Here is a 10,711-nt window from a genome sequence, read left to right on the forward strand (position 1 = left end):
AGGATGTAAAAAGTGATCTTATAGTTCCTAAACACACACACAAATTGACAAAAATGGCTTTCTCTGTGTAGCACTAGGAAGAAATTAAGGGAATTTTTTCTGTTTTGCTTTATCTTTTTGTCCTCCTGTTTTTTTGAGAAAGGGTTTCTCTGTGTAGTTCTGGCTGTCCTGGAACTCACTCTGTAGGCCAGGCTGCCCTTGAACTAACAGAAACCCGCCAGCCTCTGTCTGTCAGTGCTGGGATTAAAGGTGTATAGGCTGGTTTTGTCTTAATAACTATTGGATGAAACAGAGTTGTTGCCTTCTCTATTTTGTGGTTAAAATAGGTTTCAGGTAACTCTCTCTCTTTTTTCTCTTTCTTTCTTTTTTTAATTTTTATTTTATTTTTTTTATTTTTCAAGATAGGGTTTCTCCATAGCTTTTTGGTTCCTGCCCTGGAACTAGCTCTTGTAGATCAGGCTGGCCTCGAACTCACAGAGATCTGCCTGCCTCTGCCTCCCGAGTGCTGGGATTAAAGGCATGTGCCACCACCACCCGGCTTTCTTTTTTCTTTTCTTTTCTTTCTTTCTTTCTTCTTTTTTTTCATCTTTCACTTCCTAACTTTTTCTTTATTTCTAGAGAGGGCCTCGTGTTTCTTTCTGGGATGGTTTATAGTAGGAACTAGGTGATCTTTGTTATACAAACTCTAATCACATATCAATAAAAGCAAGCCTATAGGCCCAGTGAGATGGCTCGGAAGGTCAAGGTTCTTGTCTCCAAGCCTCATGGCCTGAATTTGGTCCCCAGAACCCATATGGTAGAAGGAAAGGATTCACTCACAAGAGTTGTCTCCTGACCTGCAAACACACGCACATGTATAAACAAATACAGAGACACTGACACACAGACACACTAGTACTCATAGGCACACTCACACAGACACACTCACATATACAGAGACACAGTCACTCATACACACAGACACACACTCACAGAGCACACACATATGCATAAACATATACACAGAGACATTCATATATACATACAGACACACTCATATGCAAAGAAGATACATGCATGCATAAACAAATAGACATACACACTCAGTCGCACATATACACACAACACACACACATATACACTCACACAAAGTCATTCTCCCACCACCTCCATCAATTGCATAAATAAAGCAAGAAAGAGAACAAAAAGCTGAACACATGAGACTGGAGAGATGGCTCAGTAGTTAAGAGGGAATATTGCTCTTCCATAGCACCCAACTTTGGTTTCAAGCATCCACGTCAGTTGGCGCTCTACTTCAGTTCCAGCAGATCCAATCAATACCTCTGGCCTCCTGATCACCTGTACTCAGGTGCACAGATGCACATGCACACACATAATTAAAAAAATAATAAAATGATAAAAAATAATAAAAATTAAAACGCCAAATGCATATTTATTTCTAGCTAGTAAATCAAGTTTAAGGTTAACAATGGTTAATGGTATGGGGACTTTACAGACCAATTATTGATTTTAATCGAGTTGGGCTGGGTGTGTGTGTGGCTTTCACAGTAGATAGAGCACTAGTACAGTGTTCCCTGGGTACCATTGCCAGAACTGCAAACAAATAAGTAAATCAACAATAAAAAGACAACTATGGGGGTGGTGTCAAGCAGAGGACTCAGAAAGCTAAGGTGTTTGCTGACAAGTCTGATGATCCGAGTTCTAATCCCAAGCCCTACCTTGTAGAGGGAAAACAAATTCCTACACGTCCTCTGACCTCCATATGTGCACCCACATACATGTTTACAACAAACAAATAATGAATAAAAACAACTTTTTTGTGGCTTTTTGAGACAAAAAATCTATTATGCAACTCTGGCTGTTCTCGAACTTGCTCTGTAGACCAGGCCTCAAACTCACAGAGATCCACCTGCCTCTGCCTCCCCAAGTGCTGGGATTAAAGAAGTGTACTACCAGGCCCTGCTTCTCCTTCTTTCCTTCTCCTCTTCTTCCTCCTCCTCTTTCTTTTCCTTTTTTTGAGAACAAAATCTCACTGTGTATCCCTATCTGGACTGGAGCTAATTATGTAGACCAGGCTAGCCTTGAGTTTACTTCTTGCTTTTGCCTCCAGAATGCTGGAATTAAAGACATGAGATGACATGTCCAGCTACAAAAGACCTTTAAAACAAATTCTATGTTTTTAAGTTTTTTTGTTTTGTTTTTCAAGACAGGTTTTTTTTGTTGTTGTTGTTGTTGTTTATCCTTGGTTGTCCTGGAAACTTGCTTTGTAGACAAGGTTGGCCTTAAACTCACAGAGATCTGCCTGTTTCTGCTTCCGGAGTGCTGGGACTAAAGTCTCACCTAGTTTTTTTTAATTCAACACATCTAATTAATAACGAAGTTGACAGATCACCCAGTTTTTGTTTGCTGGTTTTGTTTTTGTCTTACTTCTCTAAGACTGGCTAGGCACACAAAGACAGAATGCAATGATTTCAAAGTTTAATTTCTGAGTTTGATGCTGCTATGTGATTCTGAGGCACAGTGCTTTAATGGGCAGCATGGAATCGGGAGTCTGAATATCTGAACTCTGATGAAGAACCAGTATGAACTGTCACCTCTGTGGTCAATTGAGACAAGGTCTTCTTGCCCTGTAGCCTAGGCTGAAGTCACACTTGGGATTCTCCTGCCTCAGCCTCCTGAGCACTGACATTACATGTATATACCACCATGCCCAGAAAGATTCAGTGAGAATTTGAGACGGTGGACAAATAATTTTACGTCTCTGGATATCATGGTTGGCTGAATTGTGTATCAGGAAGAAAAATGTCTTTGGATAGAATTCATTGTTCATTTTCTATTTGTTCTTCAAACAGAGTCTCAAATATCCCATGCTGACTTTGAACTCTCCATTCTCCTGTCTCCAAGTCTCAAATGCTGGGATTACAGGTGTGAACCACACCCAAAGAACAGTAAGAAGAAAAATTATCACATGACAAATTCTAGAAAGAGAACAGGTGATCTGCCCGGCAGAGCAGTACTAGCTCTAGTTACTAAATTCTGATCATTTCCCCCCAAATTTATTAATTTTGATCATATTTTTCTCTCCCACGCATAAACACTCACAGCCTGTAAGAATCATTGTTGTAGTGATCCAGGGCTCTTGTAAGAATGTTTTATTCCTTGGGAATGCTTAGTGGAAAGATTAAAAGCTGCCCATCTCGTTTAGCTCCATTTGTAGCTGACAGAACAGGTCTCTACCAATGAACCGAACATTCCTGTTTTTTTTTTTTTCACTAACCAAGCACAATCTGCTTCCTTCAAGACTCTTAAGATCCTTTAGCACCTTTGTCTTCCTGTCATTTGCATATTTACATATTCATTTACGCATTTACAATCTATCTACGTATCCACACGGTTTATTTATTTATTTATTCATTTGTGTGGGGAGCAAGTCCTTGCAACAGTGAAGGTCAGAGGACACTGCCTTGTTTCTTCTCCAACCTTCTAGGGTGCTTGTGATCAAACTCTTGTGGTCAGGTTTGGTGGCAAATGCCTTTTCCTGGAGCCTTCCTTTTGAGTCTTTGAAAGCCTTTCCTTTACCTCCGTGCTCTGGAGCCTTTGAACACAGAGGACCCACAAGCTGGGTTTGGCTTTATGCAATCTACAAATTCCATTTTCTATCTTAACATCCAGCCATAGTCGGGTTTCTTTTTCCTTTCCTCTCCTCTCCTTTCTTCTCTCTTCTCTCTTCTCTCTTCTCTCTTCTCTCTCTCTCTCTCTCTCTCTCTCTCTCTCTCTCTCTCTCTCTCTCTCTTCTACTCCTTTTTTTCTTCTCTATATAACCCTGGCTATCCTGGAACTCACAGAATGCTGTGATTAAAGTCGTGAGCCACCAATTTCAGTCTGAGTCCTGGTTTCTTAATTTAATAGCTCTTTCTCTGGACTCTCACAGCATTTTGTAATTTGGTTTGTACTTACATTTCCTAATCTGTGGGAGTTCCTCTCCACTTTAGATTGTAAATTGTATCCACTTGCTCTTTTATCTTCTTGGTGCTTTGTACAATGTAACAGGCTGACGATCTTTAATTGAACCTTTTCTGGACTTTGTTGAATGGCAACATAGTAGCAATAACATCTGATCTACTCAGGATGCTATTTTAATGAAGTAGCAAATAGGAAGTAAATTCAGTCACAGGATTTCTTTTGTATCTCACAGGGTAGCTCCGCCTGGCCTGGACTTGCTGTAGCTCAGCCTGGTCTGAACTCTTGCTTCAGCTCCTACAGGTGTGAGCTACCATGCCATTTAATTCTGATGAGTTTTAAGGAGGTGTAGTGTAGTTTTAAGGAGTGTAGTCCACAGAGGAGTAGTGGAAAGCAGGCTGGGCTCTGGTTTACATTTGAAATAGCTGGGAAGATGAGTTTTCATTTTTTTTTTTTTTTTTTTTTTTTTNTTTTTTTTTTTTTTTTTTTTTTTTTGCGTGTGTGGCCTCCTGGAGTTGTTGGATATATTCCTCGTCTTCAATGTTTTGAAGGGTTGTCAAGTGAGAACCAAACCTTGCTACAGGCAGCCTAACAACTAGCAAAGGTAGGAAAGAAAAGGGAAGCCGATTTCAGCTCAGCACAGGCAGAACTTTTTAACCTTTAGAGCTGTCCAACAGTGGAGGATGCTGCACTTCTTAGAGGCTGTGATCTGCCTAATATCGGAACCTCCGAAACAGAAGTGACACAGGGAGGCCGTCTGGCTGAACTTGCAGGGTATCCTTGCATGGGCGTGAGCTGCACCGATGACCTTTAATGTATGTTCTAATGCTAAGGTTTCGATGACTGTTCGTTCGTTTCTGCTAACTTGACGTGTTATGTGTCATTTTTGTTTAAAAACCACACAATATTTAAACCTATGTAATGTTACTGTATGGTTTACAATAAAATTCGACCAAATGAGAAGGGGGAAATTAGATTCAATACTAAAAATGAAGATACAGCCCAACTGACATAGCTTTTGAGAGTGCGTGCATGCCTGAGTGTGTGTGTGTGGGGGGGGAGAGAATTATCGAATGATGTCCTGGGCAAGCGAGGAGTGTCATTTTTTTTTTTTTTTTTGCACACGTCATCTCCAGCACCAGGTACACCGAGAGGTGAGAGCGGGGTTCGGCAGACAGGTCCGGGCAAGGCGGCTCTATCGGGAGCGGAAGGGCGGCCGCCGGCCGGACCACCGATCCCAGGGGGCCCCGCGGCGCCGCGCACGCGCACTGGCGAGGGGGCAGCGCCGCCGCAGGAGGCAGGGAAACCGACTGGCGATCTGTGGCGGCGGCTGGGCGGCGGTGGCAGTTCGCAGCGAGGGCGACGGCTCGGAGGCCGAGCGGCCGTCCGGCGGGGACCTGGGCGCCGTCCTCCGCATGACCTCCTCGGTGAGTGCGCGTCCTCGGACGGCCCGCGCCGCGTGCGCCGCTCCAGGCTCGGCCGCCCCGCCGTCCGGCCTAGCACCGCAGCCCGCGCCTGACGGCCGCCCCGCCCGGATCCCCGGGCCCCGGGCCTGCCCCGTGCCCGGCGGGCGGCGCTCGGGTAGGAAGCCGCGCGGCCGGACCCCGCGGGAGAGGTGGCGGCGTGCGGGCCCCGGGCCGGCCTGAGGCGGCGGGGACACAGGGCCGTGGGGGATGGGGCGGGAGCGCGACGCGGCGGGAAGGGGCGCAGTAGCGCGGGTCGCCTCCGTGGGCGTCCGGGGCAGGTGGGCAGCCGAGCCGCGGAGGCCAGGAGCGGACCGAATGGCTTCGGAGCGCCGCCCGTGACGCTCCGGACGCTCGGTGCTGAGGTCGCCGCGCACTCGCAAACGCGCGCCGGGCTTGGCGTCTGTGCACTTGCTGGTGGTGGTCTGCAAGTGTCCGTTCTTTCCACCGCCCTCTTCCTTCAATGTCGCCTTTATGGACCGGCAGAATTGTCACGGCTGCTGGCTGGGCAGACCGCGGAAACGAACGGGATTCAATGCATTATCCTGCATAAAGTGAGATACGATGAGGTGTGAGATGAGAGGTAGGTACAAGGAGGACTCTGTTCTTTAACGTTAATATTGAGTGAAATCAAGCTTCATAAGATGAAACTTGAGTTTGAGCAAAATAGACTTGCCTCGGAAACTCTGGCCTTGGCACTAGAGTTTCCAGCACGCGGTTCTTCAGTGGATTGAATGTAGATGGAGTGTACTGGTTCTTCTGCGAGAAGGAGGGTAAAATTACACCTTTATTTACAAACCAATAATTGAAACCGACTGTTGCCTTCAGTTCTGAAAGTAGACAACAAACCACAATAATACTAGCAACCCCTGTGAACTTGCCACCAATAGAAATTACAGTTATTTTTCTGTCACGTTTACAGCTGGAGCTATCTCAATCTATCGTATCTGTTTATCGATGAATGTCTTTGAGTTTGGGAGGTTTCGGTTATATCCTATGTAATATGCTGTAGTTTTGTACATGTTCGTTTTTCATTTCATAATGTCAGTATAATAGGTTTCCTTTATACTCGTACAAATTTATTTGTTTGTTTGTTTGTTTATTTATTTATTCAAGACAGGGTTTCTCTGTGTTGCTTTGAAGTCTGTCCTGGAACTAGCTGTTGTAGACCAGGCTGGCCTCGAACTCACAGAGATCCGCCTGTACTTATATGAATTTTGCGTTTAAAAGCAATCTGAGGAGTCCTTAAGGTTCAACAGATTATCAAAGAGGTAAATACTTGGCACAAAATGATGGAGAATTCCTGAAATAAAAATAAACTTTAGGTCAGGTGGTGGTGGCGCACACCTTTAATCCCAGCACTCAGGAGGCAGAGGCAGGAGACTCTGTTGTGGCCAGCCTGGTCTTCAAATTGAGTTCCAGGACAGCCAGGACTGTTACACAGAGAAAGCCTGTCTCAATAACAAAAAACAAAGTAAGAAAACTTTGGAGAGGATTTTGCCTTGGGGGGGGGGGGGGGGAAGCAGACAGGGTGAGACAATATACATACAAAAGAATTTTATAACCAAGGATCTAATTGCCCTGTTGATCTAAAACTAGGTATGTATACCAGGCTGGCCTCAAACTTGCTGTAGCTCTTCCTCCCTCTGTCTTCCAAGTGCTGGGGATGTAGGTATATGCCACCACTCCTGACTTTTTTTTTAAGCACTGGAGTAGTAGTTTTGAAAGCTAGACCAGACTGTAGAAAGTTCATCTAGTTTACTGGGGAATCAGCAAAGTACTGTGCTGAAGAAAGGGAAGTGAATACTTCGGTCTTTTGATTTTTGTGCTGAGGCATCTGCACACTTTCAAGTGGTTGAGGCCCTTAAACTTGTGAAAGGGAATTTTAGTATCTGCTGATTTTCTTTCTTCATGTGTGTGTGTTTGTGTGTTGTGGGTATGTACATGTTCATGTGTTTACATGTATATGTACGTGTTTTTGGAAGCCAGAGTTTCATGTTGAATGTCTTCCTTTTTTTTTTTTTTTTTTTTTTTGTTTTTTGCCTTTTGTTTTTTGAGACAGGGTTTCTCTGTGTAGCCCTTGCTGCCTGGAACTTACTCTAACGGGCCAGGCTGACCTGGAACTAAAAGATCCACCTGTCTGTCTCTGCACCTCCAGTGCTAGGATTAAAGGCGTGCCCTACCACCACCTAGCAGCTTCACCTTAGTTTTTGAGACAAGATTTCTTATTGGTTTGTCAGCAAGCCCTAGGGTCCTCCTGTCTTGGCTGCCGCTGCCCCAGTGTAGCAATTATAGGCGCTGGCCACTGTGCTGGCTTTTTGCATAGGTGCTGGGAATCTGAACTCAGATCCTCAGGCTTGTGTGGGAAGCACTCTACCAACTGAGCCATCTCCCCAGCTGTCCTCCTCTTCTTAAAATAAATGGACTTTATTTATTGTTTTTGCATCACTGTGAATGAGACCTAGGGCTTTGCACATGCTAAGCAAGCAATTCGCTGCTGAGCTGTGCAACCAACACCCCTTTTATGGTTTTCTTAAAATCATGAAGATGGTGTGAACTTTACATAGGAAGAAATCTTTATTTTATTTCTTTAAGTGAAAAATAGCAGCCTTAACTATAATATGTCTTTGGTTGTCCCTCCCCTCCCCCCCAAGTCAGGGTTTCTCTGTAGCTTTTTTTTCTCTGTAGCCTGCCCTAGAACTAGCTCTTGTAGACCAGGCTGGCCTCAAACTCACAGAAATCTACCTGCCTCTGCCTCCTGAGTGCTGCGGTTAAAGGTGTGTGCCACCACCTGGTCGGTTGTTATTTTTTGATATATGACAAAAAATAAAAAATAGATTATGGAGAGTTAGTCATTTTTTAAAAAAATTCTTTTTTGATGATAGGTTGTGGTGGTTCATGCCTTTGATTCCAGCACTCAGAAAATGGTGGCGGGCAGATCTCCCTGAGTTTAAGGCCAGTCTGATCTACAGATGGAGTTCTAGGACAGCCAGGGCTATGCAGAGAAACTCTTGTCTTGAAAATCCAAAAACCAAACAGACAAATAAAAACTTTTTTCAAGTTCTTCATGTTCTGACACTCTGGTAGTCCTGAGAGTGGACTCAGAGCCCCAGGCACTCTGGACATGTGCTCTCCTACTGAGCTGTCTTTCTACACAGCTCTGTAGTTTTTCATTTTGAGGCAGGGTCTCACAAATTTGCCCAGGTTGCTGTGTACCCCAAGCAGGCCACAAAGTGGCAAATCTTTGTCCCATGCTCCTTTTTTTCTTTATGACACATAGCCATCTGTTGTTATGATATCCATCTATCTCTCTCTCTCTCTATATATATATATCTATATCTATCTATATATATATATTTTTCTTTTTTTCCCCCTGGTTTTTTGAGACAGGGTTTTTCTGAGGAACAGTCCTGGCTGTCCTGGAACTCACTTTGTAGACCAGGCTGGCCTCGAACTAACAGAGATCCACCTGCCTCTGCCTCCTGAGTGCTGGGATTAAAGGCGTGAGCAGCCACCTGGCAGATACTTTTTTCTTTTCCGTGCGTACATGCCATCTTTATTACAACAGGAACATTCTCTTCACTGCTGTGCTAGAATAAGGGCTGTTGCCTTAGTAGGTGCTCAGTAAACAGTCCATGGACAAATGAGTTAATCTTCCTCTTTTATTTCCTAGCCTCCAACTTCATATGTAGCTGAGGATGATTTTGGTTGTTTTGTTTTGAGACAGGGTTTTTCTGTGAAACATTTTTAGATGTCCTGGAATAGACTGGGTCTCAAACTCACAGAGATCCATTCACCTGTCTCTGCCTCCAAAGTGCTGGGATTAAACGGGCACACCACCATTTTCTGTTTGTGGTATACACTTGTAATCTGAGCCATTCATTACTGGAGGCAAGAGGAACAAGAGTTCAAAGCCAGCCTTGACTACTGAGTGAGTTTGAGGGCTACCTGAGACCCTGTTTCAAAAACAGACACAAAAAACCTTATCCAAACAGCAACAACAAAACTGAATGTGTGTGTGTGCGCTACTGCGCACACATGCACACACAATGGGTCAAACCCAAGGTCTCCTGTGTGCAAGTCAAGCCTAGGCCACAGTAATGCTTAAGCCCATGTATGTGTTTCTATACTTTTTAGTAAGATATTTTCTTGTGAAAAGGCTGTGCTCAGACTCTTGTAACTATAAAGCAGACATGATGTCTCCTCATTATCTGTCTTTCCAGAACGGTGCTTCCTTGGTCCTGCTCCCATATGATGCTGGTACACCCGCACAGAGACAGTAGAAAGCATGTCATCAAACATGTCCAGTTCTTCTCCTCTTCTTCCTTTGTTTACTAATGTATATTTTATAAAATTTTTTACTCTTTTTTTTAAAAGATTTATTCATTTATTATAGTGTTCTGCCTGCATGTGTTCCTGCAGGCTAGAAGAGGGCACCAGATCTCATTACAGACGGTTGTGAACCACCATGTGGTTTCTGGGAATTGAACTTAGGACCTTTGGAAGAGCAGCCAATGCTCTTAACTTCTGAGCCATCTCTCTAGTCCCATTTTTGTGACTCTTGAAGGATTAAGTAGACCAAAAAAGTCAAAATATTAATAAAGGACCAAGGGCTAGAAGCCCTTTTGCTTTACTTCAGGATCAGAGCCAAATAGTACCCTCCCAAGCAATTATTTGGACTAAGTACTTGCTTTTTTTCTCTTTTTCTGTTTCTTTGTGGTACTTTAGCTCAAATCCAGGGCCCTGCACATGGTTGGCAAGCAATCTACCATGGAGCTACATTCCCATTATAAGTGCTTTTGGTTTTGAAATTTTAGAAGTTTGTGGGCTACTCAAAGTTCAGTCCCAGCACCCATTTGGCAGCTCATAGCTGTCTGTAATCCAGTTCCAGGGGATCTGGTGCTCTCCCTTACCCTTTTTTTTTTTTTGAGATAGGGTTTCTCTGTATAATAGTCCTGGCTGTCCTGGAACTTGCTGTGTAGACCAGGCTGGCCTCAAACTCACAGTGATACAATTGCTTCTGCCTCCTGAGTGCTGGGATTAAAGGCGTGCGCTACCACCGCCCAGCTAAAACATATTTTCTAAGGTGGTTCAGAGTGGGTTAAAATAGGTGAGTATAGTCTAAGTTCTGAATTTTCTTAAATATTTATGAGTTCCTTGCCTGGATATATGTGTACCCACGGGCAGGTGGATCTCTGAGTTCGAGGCTAGCCTGGTCTACAAGAGCTAGTTCCAGGCCAGGCTCCAAAACTACAGGGAAATCCTGCGTCAAAAAAAAAAAAAAAAAA

At 44.0% G+C, this 10,711-nt stretch overlaps 1 protein-coding gene across 9 annotated transcripts in view; it reads left to right on the plus strand.

The window, feature by feature from the left end:
- The first annotated feature begins 5,176 nt into the window (after positions 1-5,176).
- Positions 5,177-10,711, plus strand: part of Gapvd1 (GTPase activating protein and VPS9 domains 1) — an 89,600-nt gene continuing 84,065 nt past the window's right edge. For 5 of the 9 annotated variants that reach the window (XM_050161665.1, XM_050161667.1, XM_050161666.1 and 2 more), the window contains exon 1: positions 5,177-5,387. The gene's annotated coding sequence lies outside the window, so the exon portion shown is untranslated. Of the gene's footprint in view, positions 5,388-5,909; positions 6,007-10,711 lie in introns of all 9 variants that reach the window. The other 4 variants (XM_050161668.1, XM_050161663.1, XM_050161671.1 and 1 more) reach the window with 4 other exon arrangements.

The sequence above is a fragment of the Alexandromys fortis genome, unplaced genomic scaffold (assembly GCF_014885135.2).
Source record: "Alexandromys fortis isolate MF-2015 unplaced genomic scaffold, M_Fortis_MF-2015_v1.1 scaffold_74, whole genome shotgun sequence".
NCBI classification, from domain to species: Eukaryota; Metazoa; Chordata; class Mammalia; order Rodentia; family Cricetidae; genus Alexandromys; species Alexandromys fortis.